Source organism: Lepidochelys kempii, chromosome 9 (genome assembly GCF_965140265.1).
Source record: "Lepidochelys kempii isolate rLepKem1 chromosome 9, rLepKem1.hap2, whole genome shotgun sequence".
Taxonomy (NCBI): domain Eukaryota; kingdom Metazoa; phylum Chordata; order Testudines; family Cheloniidae; genus Lepidochelys; species Lepidochelys kempii.
The window spans coordinates 101,521,011-101,537,300 of NC_133264.1; the positions used below are offsets into that span (position 1 = coordinate 101,521,011).

General features: G+C 45.7%; 1 protein-coding gene across 14 annotated transcripts in view; it reads right to left on the minus strand.

Annotated features, from left to right (window-relative positions):
- HTR2C (5-hydroxytryptamine receptor 2C) overlaps positions 1 to 16,290 on the minus strand; it is a 740,895-nt gene that overhangs the window by 346,695 nt on the left and 377,910 nt on the right. For all 14 annotated transcript variants that reach the window (XM_073358595.1, XM_073358588.1, XM_073358594.1 and 11 more), the window contains one exon: positions 6,587 to 6,660. The gene's annotated coding sequence lies outside the window, so the exon portion shown is untranslated. The remainder of the gene's footprint in view (positions 1 to 6,586; positions 6,661 to 16,290) is intronic.

The window sequence follows — 16,290 nt, forward strand, 5'->3', positions numbered from 1 at the left end:
CCCCTAGGTGCAGGCAGTGCTGGGTAGTTGCCAGTGCTCCACAAACAACAGCTAAAGGAGACACTGCCAGATTCTGCTTTCAGTTTTGGTTAAAAGGCCTTTTATCATGACTGTTGTTTGTTTCGTAGAAAGCTTACCAGAAGCATCGTAACCGCTCAGATTAGCTTTGGCACAAGAAGGTGAAAGGTCAGCACCACATAACACCGGCTGGAGACTTGCTGTCATGGGGCAGTGGGTTAGGTCTGTTGGGAACCTGTCACTAAGAACCCTTTTTTCTCCCAGCGTCAGCTAATGTGGAGATGCAGTTCTCCTTTTCCAAGGGGAGTCAGAGAGGTGACAAGTTTCCAATAAGGATGTTGGACACATCTTACCACCCACAGCATTTTCCAGTTCATTTTCCAGCCTTGTAAAGATAATTTTCTGTTCGAGTTAATCGTTTGCATGGCTAATTTAAAATAATAAACATTACTTTTATTCTTTACAGAAAGGGGGGCAAATGTCTCATATTAGTGGCCGTAGCTGTGTGTATTTCAGTGGCTTGCCTTATGGTTTTACTGCAGGTTTTCTGGTCTCCTGACAGTTCATTTAGAAAAAGGTTTAATGAGAGACCTAATCTGAGGTGTGCACACTAACCCGTGTGCACGCATGCAGGTTACTCATTGCCCAGAGGTCCTTGTGCCAGCCAGGGGCAGCATGCGTTCTGCTTCACAAGTCTGTGTACCTTGAAAATCACCTCTTAGCCTTTCGCAGCTGTTCTGGGATTGAAAGGCTGATCCTTCAGGCCCTGTGCACATACAAGTCACAGTGACTTCCACATGGCCTACATTTCTATTAAAAAAATAAAAGACTAGCAGGAGCATGGAGTGTGATGGGGCATCCATGGCAGTGGGCCATCGGTGCAGACCTTACAGGAGCACATACTATTCCCTGCATAAAGTCCATACTTGAGATCCCCTACACTTGTGGATCACTACTTTTGGAATTTGTAAATAAAGAACGAAGTGCACATCCAAATATTTCACTCTGTTCCTAGTGCTTAGAACCCAGCATACCTACGAAGCAGTAGTGACCTGGCAGAGCCTTCTGGATAATACGTGGAACTACGCCGCTCACTACTCTCTCTTGCACTAGAATTCCCAGTCAAAGGGCTGGTCTACACTACACAGCTGGCTCACGTAAAGCAGCTTATGTTGACCGAATTATGGCAGTGTCCACGCTACAGCCTTGCTCCTGCCGATGTAAGTGCCCTGCTACACCGACAGAGTAACTCCACCTCCTCAAGAGGTGTAGGGCTTATGTCCGCCTGGTTAGGGCAACGCTGGCTGCCTTGTCAATTGCACAGCAGGAGCCATGAAATTGACAAGAACGCCAGGCAGCTACAGCCCAGCTGCACCAGCTTCCCTGGAGAGCTCAGTGGCTGGACCCTGCTCCTGTCTGGGAGCCAGAGGAGAATGGACCCATCTCCCAGCTGGGAGCCAGGGTGAGACTAGGGGGAGCTGGAAGTGATGAGATTGGAGAAGCCCCCAAAGGGAGGACGAGGCACGTAGACTGCAGGGAGGCAGTGACGGGGTTCAAGGAGGGCACTAAGAGAGTCAGGGCAGCTGGGCTGGGCAGTGAGGTCAGACAGGCCATTTTGAACAAAGTGAGGTGGGTTTATGTGAGGTGGGAACCCACGAGTCTGCAGAGATGACGGACACAGTCAGTCACCGACAGAGGCGCTGCCCAGAACATGGACAGCACTTAGTGGGGCGGCTTTTACATGACGTGCAGAAAGAAGTAAGAGGATTCATTGAGTGTCTGGAGCTGGTGTGAGGAGAGCAAGAACAAGAGGGGCTGGGAATGACTCCCAGGCTGGGAACCTGAGCTAAACGGTGGATGGCAGAAGGTGCAGACAGGATGGAGCAGAGCTGCTGGGAGGAAGGCAAGAAGAATTCTGCACTCAGGATGGCTAGATGCGTCGGTGGGGGGACGTTAACTGTGTCAGACACCTTGACTGAACTGAGCGAGTCATCAGCAGGGAGGCAGGGAACCTATACCCTTTGCTATAGTTTGCCACTATGAGATCATCTTACTAGGGTCCTTCTTCAATACCGTGTCAGGAGCAGATACACATTTGGCTCCCCCGTCCACCTCCAGGCTCACCTAGAGCTGGCGAAGCAGCTGCATTGTGTCTCACGCTCATTAAAAGCCCATCTCTCAGCCCCTTCAGGCTGTAGTGAGAAACTTTTCCCCCTTCTGCCCCCCTGCCCCCGGCTGCCAGGGGAGTGTTTGGAGGGACTGCAGAATGACTTCTCATCCTTTGCTAGAAACTCTGGCTTTTGTTTTTACATTCCCAGAACCCCTTTACACAGGAGCGGATAACTCACAATACAGGCCCCCTAGCCCCAGGGTATCTGGGTGACTCCACTGGCTGAACTGCAGTACAGCTCAGTTACTTGTGCAGACCATCTCTTCCCAGTGTGTCTCCCTGCAAACTGCACTGATGTTCTCCCCTGTCCAGCTGGCACTGCATTATTCTCCCATGAATTTCCACATCCTGCTCTTTGATACAAATATCACCAACGGTCCCTCTCACTACAGAACAGTCTTCACTTACTCTCCCACCTCTGACTCCCAGCCTCTACCCGCTCTGCCCAGGGGAAGTGGGACAGCTCCACAAGAGGAATTCACCCAAAGGTTTCCCAAATAATTCCAGGGTAGGACTGCAGTTTGCCTCTGCCCAGGGAGATGCAGATTCTGGGAGATTTGCAGGAGGCCTGAGTCATCTGCACTCGCTTCGGGTGCCCTGACTCCCAGGCACCATGGCGCCTATGGAGCCGTGCTGCCAGGACTTCTCCTGGTGGCATTAGCCCCTTTGTGCGAGGGGGACTGTGGAAAAGCTAATGTAAGATCAGGCCTGCACATAACTATTGTAGAACTTCCATTCATATCCTCAGCTTTACACAGATCACAAGCCTGAGCTGTGATCCCAAATCACTACGGAGAGATTGGCATTTAACCAGCTGCCTTTTACAGCAGGCCTTTTAGGTTTTCTTCATTTATGTCATTTCAGATTTCTAATTAAATATTTAATTGGAGATTTTTCTAAATTTGCCTCTTTTTAATTGAATGTTTGGATTAATTGTCTCAGAGATATCTGATGTTTCCTGAAGATAAATTAACAAGGAAGTTCAAAGGGAAAATCTGACAGCAATAATTCGCAAATTAATCAGTGAAGCCAGTTCCATATTTGGGGGAAAACTTCTGTTTTGACAGGCATGAGAGTGGGAAGCAAAACCTAGGAGACAAAGAAACCAAAGTAAGACAAAATGACTTTCTGCAGGTGGCAATACCCTAGATACTGGACTATAAAGACGCTGCAAAGATCTGTCCTGCATCATGAGGGAGAAAGAGAAACAAACATAGGTGGCCATTTCATTTCATTCTGGAGAGTCTCTATAGCAGTTTACCACCATATATAATATACCACCTCCCAGGCCTAATGGAAGGGGCCAATGTTCTAATCTGAAAAGCTAAACTGGAGCAAGCGGCATTGTGGGGTTCCCTGGTCACTGTCTACCAATGATTTTCAGATCAAATGTGCTCCATTGAGAAGTAAAAAGATGTTTCCCTTTACCTGCCAGCCCTGCCAAGTGAGAAGCAATCTGGGTTCTTTTCTTTTCCCATATCAGCAGTAAATAAACGTTGTGCAAACTTCATTAGGCCGTCCATGACAGCTGTGTAACCCCATTTCCTTAACTGAGCACTAATAGGGTCAGCTGATTTGAAGGCAGTACGTTTTTCTACTAGGTGAAGAACACAAAGGAACCATACCCAGTTCACCATCTCTCCACTGTGCTGGTGTAACCACCAGCCAACACAGGACCTTCAATGCTAAAAACATCAGAACTTTACACGGGCTCTAGAAGGTGTAACTCTATCATCAGGTAGCATTAGTAGACTCTTAACCTCTTGTGTGGCCCAACCACGAGGTGAGCACACCAACCTTGGTGTGCTACCATATTTTAGCCACTGAAGCCACTAGAACTGACCAGTAATACACACAGGTAGCAGAAAGTGCCATTTTCCCATGGTCATTTTCACTGGAGAACCACATTCCTACAGCTGTAGAAGTAACAATGTTTTTAAAGAAGCAGAGCTGAAATTAAGTGAGCCCCTGAGAGGAAGGCAGGCTGGTTAGCAAGCAGCAAGGCAAGGCTAAAGGCTATAGTTTGTACAATAAATCCGGGGACGGAAAATCAGGTTATTCAGAGAAAAATAAAAGCCCTGGTGCAGTAAGCGTACCAGAGCAAGAAGAAAACAATTCAACGATACATCCAGTGCTTGGTCCTGAAGAAATGCAGAACTTGCTGGAGAAGCACAGCAAAAGTTAGAGAGCTGTCAAGGATGCTGAGCAAATACTTACCTGGTCTCCGTCCAACAGGATGGAGCAGAGATAATCCAGCTTGCTCAGCAACTGCACAGACCTGCAGTATATGGCAGCACTATGAAAGTGGCCAGGAGGACTTTGTTTATGAATATGCAGTCTGTGCCTTATGCCTGTCGGCAAAGGATTTCCATAGTCTACAACGGTGATCTGCATGGCTCATGCAGCGCATTGCAGGAGCTCTTGCATTCTCACTCTGGCTGTTAACGAGTTTGCAAATTGAAGCAAGCCGCTCTTGGGAAGATGGTAACACGCAGAATGTCAAATGTCTACATTCTGAAAGAACATCTCCAGGGGCTGGCATTGCCAACAAGTGCCAAAGTCCTGTAGCATTTAACAGGAAATAAAGGCAATGGAGTTCTATAGAAATTACTCTAAAAACCTATCTGGCACAATAGCGAATGCTAGGGACAGATTTCTGTATTCAGTTCTATAGGATGGTTCAAAATTTCTCTAGAACAGCTATCGTTTCTTAAGTCCCTTAAGACATTTCCATGGGGTGAGGCCATGGCTATGTTTGTTTATGGTTCACAGGGCTGGGTGGGAAATGGTTCTCTCATTCGGGGGGAGGGGAAGAGAGATTTCAAAAACATTTCCCATCCTGGATTGTGAAGAAAAGTCAAAATCATGAAAATGTTCATGGACTGATCATCCAAACTGGTTTTTGTATTGGGTCAATCTAAGTGTTTCAGTCTGAAAATTTCAGAGCATTTTGTTTTGATTTTAACTTTTTTTTTACACTATAAACTACCATAATTTCAGACTGAATGACCCTTTCTTGCAAACAGTGTCGAAGTTGGTATGTTACGGGAAGCAAAATGGCTGCTGCACACCTGATTTCCCACTCCAGTTCTACTTACTGACAAGCCCATTTTGGTCACTTAACTCTCACGTGAAAGTCTGTGCTGCAGACCCTTTGGCTCAGCCTGGTGTGATCAAACACTCACCTGCTGAGCAAGCTCTGGGCGTCCACTAAGCCTCTGCTGAATTCTGAGCAACCCCCAGACCTATCAGCAGCACACCCTGCTTGGGATCAGCACAAGAGAACAGCAAATACAGGCAGGGGAAATGAGAATGAGACAAGGAGATGAGAAAAATCTCAGCCAAGAGCTCTGGGACATTTCGGGTACATCTACACAGCAATTACACACACACTGCTGGCCTGGGTTAGTTGACGCTCATGGGGTTCGGGCTGCAGGGATGTAAACATGGCACAGATGTTTGGGCTTGGGCTGGAGCCCGAGGTCTGGGACCCCACAAGCAGAGCCCAGCCCACCTCTCTGGAAGGATGAGGAGTTACCGGGGTTATTAAATGGATGGAATTAGGGCCATCACTCCATCTTATACTGTCTAATTTACTTTTTTGAAATTCACCTTGTCCAAGTTAATTTGAGGTCTATTAACGGTGTTCCTCAGCTTTGCCTATTCCTGCTTGCAAGTCTTAATTGCATTGCCCTTGTAACCTTTCCCCTGTGAAGTCTGAAAATCAAAGAGACATTAGGACTTGCTCTAGTCTGTTTCCAGATGCAATAAAATGAAACGATCCTCCCTTCTTCAGCGCAAAAGGGATTGTTAGCAACAGCATGGTTTTTTGCTTCTGAAGGGCTATGTTTTCACCAGACGATTGGACAGTTCTTTAGTTTTGCTTCAGTTTTTCCTCTGACAACTGTTACCTTAAAATTGCCACTCTCTCCACTCCACTTTCCACACACACACACCCATCCCGTCCCCCCACCCCCAGTGACTACAGCGAACTGGCAAGGGATACTAGCTAGGTAGGCAGCCAGAAGAGATGTTGGATATTTAGCTTACGTTATTCAGTTTTGTTCAGACCATACGTAAGCAGCATGAAGCCATCTGGCTACGCACCTCTGGCCCATGTAGAGATGTTTCTGGCCTATGCACGATTGTATTAGCTTTCCCCATTCCCCCCGCCCCTTCACATTGTTTTATAGACACTTCACAACTTGTAAGATCTCCAGCTCTGTGCTCTCTTTGTACGGCACCTAGCGCCATAAAGCCCCACTCCTGAACTGGGCCTGTCAGTGTTACTGCAATGCAAATAATAAATGATAACACTAACTCCAGCCATTCACGGCCTCCACTGTAACCGATTCATAAACAAGCGAAACGCGAATTTGGTTTTCAGCATGTACTTACATTCTGAAGAGGAGCGTGTTGGGGTGACAGCATGGTTTGTTTGCTGAAAGCATTAGTCTGGATTCCTCCTTTCCCTATAAAAGCAAACGTGTTCGCTGTTAAACACTGAATTGCCACAAACACTTTAGCTAGTCACTGTAGCTAGGACAGCACATTACAGTAGCCATAAAATTCCTTGACATCACTGTAGGAAAGCTAGAGTCATAGAATTTCCAGCCCTACAGTAATTAATTAGAGCAGGAATTAAATGGCAAAACGCAGGGTTTTAAAACGAACACATGGCTGCTGGTTTATTCCTGGCTAACTAGAGCTTTTGACACAATTTAACATAATTTTTTTTGCGGGGGGAGGGGGAGGGTTGCGGGGGAGCAAGCCGGGGGTTTAGGTCCCAATCCTGAAGCCCTTATTCGTGTGATTTTGTTGATTTCAAAGGGACTATTCATATAAGACCTAAATGTTTTAATTTCAAAGGGATCCAAGAAGACATAGAGCTGAGTGGGCCCTCCATAATGCCATAAGGAGATACTTTCTAGCTACGCATTAGTGGCATTTACATGAAGTGTCACGTTTACTCAGTAGACCATTGCATCAGTTATGGCGGTTACAGAAGTTATTATTTGTATTGCAATAATACCTACAAGTACCGCACTCCATTGTGCACAGTGTTATATAGAAACATAGTGAAAAGACAGGCCTGGTCTCAGCCGCTCACAGGTTACATGACAATGAGCATGCAACACTGTAAAACCTAGAACACACGAGAGCAGCTCGATACTTCCAAAGATACCCACACCGGAGAGGAAATATTGATAGATCTCATTCTGGGTTGAGGAAAAAATCCTCCCAGAGCATCCTAATCATCTAAATTTAAAATGTGCTTTAAAATCTCAAAGATGAGCATTCCCATACTGGTAAAATGGGCACAGAGTAGGTATGCGCAATGGTAAAATTCTGCTTAACTACCCAAATGTAAATCTGGAAGAGGTCATCTGACTTCACTGGAATTACTCCAGATTCCCTTTTCGCCCTATCTCCACCCCCGCAACAAAACCATTCGGCCCTGAAATTCATACAAAACACAGCCTAGACTCTCATTCTTTGCATACCCTTCATCTCCATTAATTTCAAGGAAAGTTTTGAATGAGCAGACCCATAACTTGTATTCTGCATGAAGAATGCTTTGAAAATAACACCATTATTCTTTGTACGTGAGTTATTTTTTTCTCAAAACATGTCATGCTACTGTTACTTAGGTCTTAATATCAAAACGGACATTTAAAAGTTACTATAAAATATTTTCTATGCATGAAGCATTTTTTTTAAAAATAGAAAGTCGCTATTTGACTAGCTACTGACCCCGTAAAATGATGTCTGTGTGCATTAATTATCCTTTCTTTATATTCACAAAATAGTGCTGCCCTCCCCTTGGTACAAGCATTTAGCCAATATTCGGGGCATTGCCAGGTTGTTTCCATTAGGAGGAGAAAGTAATTATATGAATCAGATATTTCTTTGTGCAATCTTGTTTATTTACAAAGAATGTCCACAAATTTCCATTTCCATTAACACAATAGGAGCACACAGCAGCAGACAGCTTCCTTGATCAGAAATCCAAATGTGCCTTTCCAGCCAGTCCTGGGCCCAAAAGAAGCGGTCTCTCAGCTTTGTCCCAGAGGCATGGTCATGCTGCTTCTCCCCCCACCCTATACCTGTAACAAAGCCATCCCCTAGCCCAGAGGTTCTCAGCCAGGGGTACACAGAGGTCTTCCGGGGGTACATCAACTCATCTAGATATTTGCCTAGTTTTACATAAAAAGCACTAGCAAAGTCAGTACAAACTAAAATTTCATACAGTGACTTTATACTGCTCTATATACTATGCACTGAAATGAAAGTACAATATTTATATTCCAATCGATTTTTTTTTAATTATATGGTCAAAATGAGAAAGTCAGCCATTTTTCAATTGTGGTGCGCTGTGATACTTTTGTGTTTTTATGTCTGATTTTGTAAGCAAGCAGTTTTTAAGTGAGGTGAAACTTGGGGTGCACAAAACAAATCAGACTCCTAGAAGGAGTTGAGAGTCCCTGTGTGTTTGAGCTAGTCCCAGCGAACCCTCTCGGATCACATGGCTTAACATTGCTCAGGCTCTGCTATGCAGTCCAGTACCTTGGGCAGTAGGGTCTATTGTATCCAGCTTTCACTCCATAAAGGGGTTTAATTGCTCCTCCTATTTAGCCTGAAAAAGGGGTTGTTAGCACACCCATCAGTTTTATCCAGGTCTGTAATTAATCTACAGATCAAAGACCTGCTTGATGGCGACCATTAGCACATTTCAGTCTAACAACAGATTTGAAATTTAGGAAGGTAAAATATGCATTTTATACAGGGTATGTTTAATTATTTCATCTTGATTTACTTCTCAGGATATGGAAAGGAAAGAGGCAAAAGGCCAGAGTGAGTGTGTATTGTGCAGCAGGCTCAGAGTAACTTCTCCATGCGGAAGGAAGATGGAGGGGAAAGGTACTGTACTGGCAGTCTTGCGTTAGCAATGTTTCAGCAAGTGGGAAAAGGCTGAAAGAAAGAGACACTCAAATTAATAACTATCTACAGAGGCATAAACCAGCTAGGGTAGCTGTCAGAGATGTACCAGAACAAAGCGATACCATATACCGATAGCAGGAGAATGCAGTAACTAGAAACACTTCAGTGAACAGTGGCTGACTTGAAATTGCCATGAAGGCTCAATACAAGAAAGCAAAATGGATCTCTTGCACCAAGGCAGAGGAGTTATTACTCAGCAATAGTTAAATAAAGGGAGACTAGAAAGTCCAAGGAGGAATTATTTTTCTAAATTCTCACACAAAATGAAAAACTGGGCGTGGCAGAATTGGCGGCCTCTCCAAGTGCCGCTTTAAGATGCTGATCCAAAGCCCATTTAAGCTAATGACCCTGTGCACTGACTTCAGATCCATCCCTATATGCTGAAGCAAGTTAAGCAGAATTTGAGCTTTTGGAGAGCAAGAAAGAGGGCACAATTTTCTATTCTATTCCATCTCGGTTCTTCTGTCATGCTCATCATCGCTGTCTCTGAGCTCTGGATGTGCTGCACCAGCATAGACACATCCCATATTTGGGAACCCAAGTCAGCAGGGGAATGTTTGTGCCAGTTTACTCGTCAAAATTCAGGACATGGATACATGGGAAAGTTGCGTCCAGAGACCGAACTGACAGCTGGCTAAAGGCATTTAAAGCTGAGAATTCCGACCAATACCTTCTCACTCAGATAAACTAAGAAATATAGAAAACAGACAAAGTAAGCTAAGAAAATGATCCATGTAAACAGGGAAGAGATGTATCAAAATAAGAGTCATGAAATACTGGTCTTTACCCTAAAATAACGTCAAAGGTCTGATCTACCACCTGAAATCCTTGATAAAGCTCCATTAACCTGAGGCTGCTTTCCTATTCCTAACTCTGCACTGCACTGCAGAGGCCTGAGAAGAACAAGTGTTCAGAGTATCCAGATATTGTATGTGCTAAAATATTCAGGCACGAGATGTGGGGGGTTAATGGAATGACCCATTTAGGGCCCAGTCCTGCAAGAGTTTGCATGATTAGACCTTTAAGTTGCACTTCCCTTGCTACGTTGGGTTATACCATTTCTTTACAAATGTTCTGGGAAAAGGGGGAGAAAAAATTCCTTATCAGATTGTCTCAACAATAAGGAGAGAAATGGAGGACAGGAATGGAAGCTGTGAAGATACACTAAATGTGCTCATTTTGTTCTAGGCTCAAAGTCTCTCTCTACTCGCCTCACTTGCAGATGAAACTGAATCTCTAAATATAAACAAATCCTAAAACTACTGGCAGCTTTTAGGGGTTCTCAACTGGGATCAGGACCTCTCAGGGGGTTGCGAGGTTATTACATTGGGGGTCGCAAGCTGTCAGCTTCGACCCCAAACCTGGCTTTGCCTCCAGCATTTATAATGGTTAAATATATAAAAAAGTGTTTTTAATTTATAAAGGGGGGTCACACTCAGAGGCTTGCTATGTGAAAGGGATCACCAGTACAAAAGTTTGAGAATCACTGTTATATATCAATAAAACTTTTGCAGTGGATTGTATTGCACATTTATGAATAGCAAAGGACCTTCCCATCCATCGTTAAAAGTATTGTGGAGCAAAGCTAACATAAAAGTAACTTTCTGCCTGTCTCTCACGCTCGCTCTCTCTCGTATCATTGTTTTTTCCACTTCAGATAAAATGTTTTATCTATGTTAGAAAATACATGAAGGGTTTGATCCTGCCTTCCATGGGCGCACTGAAATCAACGGGGCTTTTGGATGCCTAAGAAAGGCAGATGTCGTCTCTTATAGGGACACCTTGACATGGATGGATTATCGCAGAGTAGATTTTTGTTTATGAGAGATGTTAGAGAAAAGTTTTAAAAACACGGCTTTAGCGAGTGTCAAGGTTCCTTCCCCACTCTGAATGCTAGGGTACAGATGTGGGGACCTGCATGAAAAACCTCCTACGCTTATCTTTACCAGCTTAGGTCAAAACTTCCCCAAGGTACAAAATATTCCACCCTTTGTCCTTGGATTGGCCGCTACCACCACCAAACAAATACTGGTTACTGGGGAAGAGCTGTTTGGAAATGTCTTTCCCCCCAAAATACTTCCCAAAACCTTGCACCCCACTTCCTGGACAAGGTTTGGTAAAAAGCCTCACCAATTTGCCTAGGTGACTACAGACCCAGACCCTTGGATCTTAAGAACAATGAACAATCCTCCCAACACTTGCACCCCCTCTTTCCTGGGAAATGTTGGATAAAACCCTCACCAATTTGCATAGGTGACCACAGACCCAAACCCTTGGATCTGAGAACAATGAAAAAGCATTCAGTTTTCTTACAAGAAGACTTTTAATAGAAATAGAAGTAAATAGAAGTAAAGAAATCACCTCTGTAAAATCAGGATGGTAGATACCTTACAGGGTAGATTCAAAACATAGAGAATCCCTCTAGGCAAAAACTTAAGTTACAAAAAAGATACACAGACAGAAATAGTTATTCTATTCAGCAAAATTATTTTCTCAGCCATTTAAAGAAATCATAATCTAACACATACCTAGCTAGATTACTTACTAAAAGTTCTAAGACTCCATTCCTGGTCTATCCCCAGCAGAAACAGCATATAGACAGACAGAGACCCTTTGTTTCTCTCCCTCCTCCCAGCTTTGAAAGTATCTTGTCTCCTCATTGGTCATTTTGGTCAGGTGCCAGCGAGGTTACCTTTAGCTTCTTAACTCTTTACAGGTGAGAGGAGCTTTTCCCTGGCCAGGAGGGATTTCAAAGGGGTTTACCCTTCCCTTTATATTTATGACAGCGAGCATGAGAAATGGGATTATAGGAAGCTTTCTGGGAAATGATGCTGGATTGAGAAAGGAGGAGTGTATTTATACATGAGCCTGCAGACTTGATATGTTCACAGAAAGTTTTATGGAGGAACTGAATCTAGATATAAATTAATTCTAAATAGCATTTTAACGCTGATGAGTGGGGCCCTACCAAAATCACAGCCGTGAAAAATGCGTCACAGACCTTGAAAACTGGTCTTTTGTGTACTTTTACCCTCTACTATACTGATTTCACAGGGCAGGCTAGTGTTTCTCAACCAGGGGGAGGTTGTGGGGGGCGTTGCAGGGTTTTTGTGGGGGGTCGCAGTATTAGTCAGGGAGGGGTGGCCAGAGAGCAGCAGCTGCTGGCCAGGTGCCCAGCTCTGCGGGCAGCGCCCCACCCATGGCAGCACAGAAGTAGGGGTGGCGATACCCTGCCATGCCGCCCTTGCTTCTGCGCCGCTGCCTTCAGAGCTGGGCAGCCGGAGAGCGGCGGCTGCTGGCCAAGGGCCCAGCTCTGAGGGCAGAAGCACAGAAGTAGGGGTGGCAATGCCGCGACCCGCCTCTAATGGCCTTGCGACCCTCCCCACAGGCCCTTTTTGGGTCAGGAACCCTACCATTACAACACCGTGAAATTTAAGATTTAAATATCTGAAATCACTAAATTTACAATTTTTTAAAGCCTATGACCATGAAATTGACTCAAATGGACCATGAATTTGGTAGGGCCCTACTGATTAGAAGTAAAACAACCCATACGGTTTCAGCGAAAGGAGAGGGGAAAACAGGCAAAGTCACCCCTGTGAGTCATTGTAACCCCCAGTGTCAGCTGCAATAAAGAACGCAGAAGGTGCAGCAGCATGTGCAAGGGAAGTGCTGTCAGAAGGATAACAAATGGTGTTAAATGCTTTAGGATGTTAGGTGCTCAATCCTGCAAGGTGCTGGGCACTCTGGGCCAACCCAGCTGCACGTGTTTGACGTCGGGCACTTGAGTAGTCCGTTGATTTCAATGGACAGCGCGAGTGCTTGACGTTGGACATGTACTTTGCTGAGTGGCCCGGAGTGCTCAGCACTTTGCAGGATTGAGCCTTATCCCAGACCCTCTGCACAGTGCCCAACCTAGGTATCACGGCAGGGCCTGGAGCAGGAGGAAGGGGAGGAGGAATCCCCCACACGCCAAACAGCAGGAATGGAGCCTCCATAGCTGGTATGTCAGCGTAAGAACTAGAGTTCACTCTGTGAACCTAGTTGCCACCCTGTCGGCAAGAGAGGAGGACGAGGGGCTGTGCAGTGGTTCTGGGGCCATGTCCAGAAGACTGGGCAGAAACTGGGACCAAGGGCCTAATTTTGGTCCCTGCACTAAGTATGAGTCAATAGGCTTGGCCCAGGTGGGGGAGCGGGGTTACGGGGGATGGACGGACAAGGGGGCACGTTCAGTGGTGTCAGGGAATGGACACCTCCTCCTAGGCTGCAGAGCAGCCTCTCGATGGTGTTCACTGCATCTGCATAGCCACAGGTCTCCCAGCCAATCACCCTACCCCTGTCTTACCAAGGAGCCCTTGCAGCAGGCTCTCAAAATCCTGCCTCCCCTCGTGCAGCAGAAGTTTATTGGTTCTGCTGCCTGTCAGGATTCCCATGACATGGAGGTGGGGGGTAGGGTTTGTCCCTGAAACACACTGGTTTGTAAAATAACGTTTGCAGGATGAAATTCACAAGATACGTCTGTCCCACTTGCTCCATTTGGAGAAACTACTCGGACTTCCACAGAAACATCTTTTCTTAGATGGTATTTCTCATTCCATCAGTTGCACCCTGTATCTGATGTGCTGCTACCTCAGAATTCGGAACTACAGCACCTTAAAAGCCAGCGCGAGTCTAACCCCCTCTGCATCGCTGCTGGTGCAACCAGGCATGGTCTGTTATTTTGCATGTGGATTTGTAAGTGTCCCTGATTTGCAGGAACAGCACTGATTTGTACCATGGTTTTCCTCATTAGGAACTGGGGATTAGTATAGTAAAGTATGAAAGATTTTAAAGGGCTTTCTTTGTTCACACCATTTCTATTTGCAGCCACAGAATATTTATCTCCCCCCCCACTCCCTGCTTTTCAATGACTGATTTACTTTTATTAATGTTGCTCTTTACTTCCATGTCAGAGAAATGTGTAAAATATAGCCACATATTGGTGTCAACAGCTATAGGGTCAAATCTGCAGTCCTTAGTCAAAAATCCCACTGAAATAGAGCCCTTCCCTCCCTAAATAATTTCCACACTCCATACCACAGATAGCCATCAGCATTCTCTGTTTTACTCAGACATTTTACAGCACACATCCCTACAGTATCTGAGCAGGCAGCATGTGCCCCACTCTGTCCAAGTAGGAGAAACTTGACTCCCTGCCTAGTACATCCCTGCCTGTTTTCCCTTGGCTAATGTCCTGACACAACTTGAATCCAGGCTCAAGATGCATCTCCACACTGCCAGCACATGGCCAGCCAGCAATCAGCTGTTTGCTTTGCATCCTGCTGCTCACTGCTGTGTCAGGGCCCACTCCACCTCTGTGCTGCAGATCCCAAGAATAATCTTAATCCTCCCTTCTCCCCAGCTCCGGCAATACTTCCCCATGTATTTGCTCTGATGTATACTTTCCACTATCACCCTTGCTAAGGTAGGCCATTTCCAAAGAGCTTTCCAGTCAAGAACCACCCCCGCCACCGCCCTGCATCCAAGTCACAGTTGAAACAGATGAAAGCATGCCATGCAGCTCCCTCCCACCCTGCATGTTTTGCCATTGCTCTTGCCCCCTTCATGCAGCTTTCTGTGGGAGGAGAGCCTTGGGAAGAGCAAAGGTTCAATATCAAATGTGCACTTTAAATGACGATCAGTGCCAAAAGAGGGACCATCTGTTCACAGTGCCTCAAAAACACTCAGTTTCACACTCTGACGTTTACTGTGGCTGGGGGGGAGGGATAGCTCTGTGGTTTGAGCATTGGCCTGCTAAACCCAGGGTTGCGAGTTCAATCCTTGAGGGGGCCATTTAGGGATCTGGGGCAAAAACTAGGGATTGGTCCTGCTTTGAGCAGAGGGGGTTGGACTAGATGACCTCCTGAGGTCCCTTCCAACCCTGGTATTCTATGACTTCAGGCATGATTCTTTCATAAGCTAATGTGCAAACTGCACATTGGTCTCGAGCTTTTCACTGCATGGAAAAGGATATCTAATAGCTACAGGGTGCCTTAGATCAGTGGTTCTCAATTTTTTCATTTGTGGACCCTAAAAAATGTCAAATGAAGGTGGGGACCCCTTTGGAAACTTTACATTTGCTCTGTGGAACCCCAGGAGGCCACGGACCACAGGTTGAGAGCCACTGCTTGAGATACACAGTTGGATAGTTAGAGCAGGGAAGTGGAAGTCGGGACTCCTGGGCTCTGTTCCTCAAGTGACCTGCAATTCACAATCTCTTAATTTACCCATCTGCACAATGGGGTAACGAAGGCCACATGTGTCATGGATTCCGTACTTCCCATGTTTTCTAAAGAGCATCCATGACTTGTAATCACTGGGATTGCCCACAGGTAGAAGGTTGCAATAGCCAACAAGGGAACCTGCTTTACTGAAAGCCTTGAGAGCTTGCATCGCAGTCCGCCACAAAGCTCAGGATATGGTGGGGAGCAGGGACTCCAACAGCTAGCAGATTGTCACAGTTTCCAAGATTCCTCTGGGTGTTGGGGAAAAAAACAGCATCATGAATTGTGAGGAAGAGAGAGAGGAGAGAGATTGGTGACGGTAGATGTCTGAGCTCAAATCCATTGAAGTCAGTGGAAAGACAGAGAGAGGGAGAACCAGGATGGAAAGGGAGAGTAATCTGGGGGGCACAACAGAGCAATGCTGACATCACAGGGAGGCGGGGAAGAGAGGGCTGGAGAGGGTTGGGGGAACAAGGAAAACAGAATATGTAGAACAAAAGCAAAATCTCAGCTACACAAAGAAAGAGGTGGGGAGGAAGCAATGTGTCGGGACATGGGGGGCTAACATGCAGATCAGTCAACAATGTGCCGGGGCAAGATACGCCAATCCCAAAAATTTGAGAATCTGAGTTAAACATGAATGATTTTAAGTGAGGCCATTCAAAATAAAGGGAATTTGGACTAACACAAGCTGACCCAGAACGGACGTTTCTTTCTGTGAATGCCTTATTTCCATGGATAACCATGAGTTTTCACATATCTAACATGACAACCCAGCCTTAAGTACACAACGGCTTGCCACACAGGCTGTTATAAGGTTTAGCATCCCTTCCTCAG